The following is a 1,934-nucleotide window of genomic DNA, read 5'->3' on the forward strand; positions in this document are numbered from 1 at the left end:
TAAAGGGAAACCTATATAAGAAGTTTGGATCTTTAGGCCAGTTATCACCAAATTTTGCTGCATTCTAAGAGCCAAAAATATGTGACTTTGGAGCTCAATCATAACAGAAAATCATACGAATTTTTGAGATGTACGACGGGCCACCGGACTTCAAATCAAAGTTTGTCTATTGCGACGAGGATGATTTTGGAAGGACTATCCGATAGAATTACAAGTTTTGCTGATATTATTTCCAGCGCCTACAGCTTTCCACAGCAGTTACAGGATTTAAGAAGCTTAGAAAACATGATTTTCGGGCATCACCCAAGAAGACACATATAGCGTACCATGATCTTAACATATTAGGAAATCTTGTTAGTGGAAAATCCATTCAAATATCTCGAATGATAGCCAAGAAAATACAAAATTTTAAGAGAGAGACTACAAAGCAGATTCTCAAAAATTTTATCGGATTATGTTCGTATCTCAGAGCACATACCAAAGATTTTGCGATAAAAATTGAACCTTTTCAGCAATTAATAACCTCTAAATCTAAATTTAAATGGACAAAGAAGCATGATGTTCTTTTTGGACAACTGAAACAAGATATTAAACGCTCCATCACTCGCTCATTTTGACGATTCATTAGAAATCCGCGTCTATTCCGATAGTAGTCAAATGCAAATAGCGGGAATACTCCCTTGCTATAACGCGAAAATTGGCACTAAGAAGGCGGTTGCCTATTGTTCTCGAAGATTGACGAAAACTGAACAGAAACTAGTATTTGGCAAAAATAATTGTACGCGATCATATATACATTGCGGAAATTTTGCTATTTTCTGCTAAATAGAAGATTCAATCTATACGTAGACGCAAAGTGCATAGCGATGATGAACACACAACCTGACAAGGTCGGGAAATATACTAGATACAAACTATTCTTGGCCGATTACGATTTCGATATACAGTATTTATCAGGGTCAAAACATCCAGCAGATATAATCAGTAGGCTCGAACAAACCCAAGATATTAAGAAAGAAGAAGAAAAAGAAGAAAATAACGACGAAAAAGGCGAAGATTACCATGCCTTTAGGTCAAATAGTCTTCAAGTTAATACTATCAAAGTAGAAAATGACATCTTCCCGAACAACGCAAGAGAGCAACGTAAGGACATAATCTCGGTGTTAGAGGGGAAGAAACCGGACAAGATCTCTACAGTTAGATCAACAGTTGTCTTAAAAACTGCATATTGTATAGGAAGCAAAACCACCCTGATTATGGCTTATTATATCTTCTTTGCATACCGAAGTCGCTAGCCAACTTGTGGTTTACAACATTCCACCGCCAAGCGACCAATCCGCATTTTGGGTTTTCAAAATCGTACAAAACTGCCATAAAGAAATTTTACATGCGGCATCTTCCTTACAAAACACGTACGATGGAGGACTGTTAACGTCTAAAGAAGCTACCACAAAAGAAACAGGCCGAACTACTACATCATCCAGTAGGAGAGATAACAACAACATGGATATATGACGAACTCAGGCCCTTCCCAAGCAATGAAGGAAGAAATAAATATATATTAGTAGCCAACGGAATTAGCTACACGTTATGTGATTGCAAAAAAGTGGACGCCATAAATGCGGAAAATATAGAGAAATTTTTGGAATATGATATCATTCTCAAGTTCGGAGCATTTACAACGCTATATTGGAACCAACATCCAATACATGGAACGGCTCGTTTACAACATTTAGCGCAGACATACGACTTCACCTATAAATACTCGCCAGCTTATAATCACGCTTCCATTCAGGATTAGTACAGCGTTTCCCAAGCTTTTTCAACTTGCGGCACACTACGGGTGTTACTTGGATTCTCGCGGCACACTACGGGTGTTACTTGATTCTCGCGGCACACTTATAGATATTATTTGTAAATATAAAACACAGTGG

This window comes from Thermobia domestica, unplaced genomic scaffold, assembly GCF_964235325.1.
Source record: "Thermobia domestica unplaced genomic scaffold, izTheDome1.hap1.1 HAP1_SCAFFOLD_650, whole genome shotgun sequence".
In the NCBI taxonomy this organism is placed as follows: domain Eukaryota; kingdom Metazoa; phylum Arthropoda; class Insecta; order Zygentoma; family Lepismatidae; genus Thermobia; species Thermobia domestica.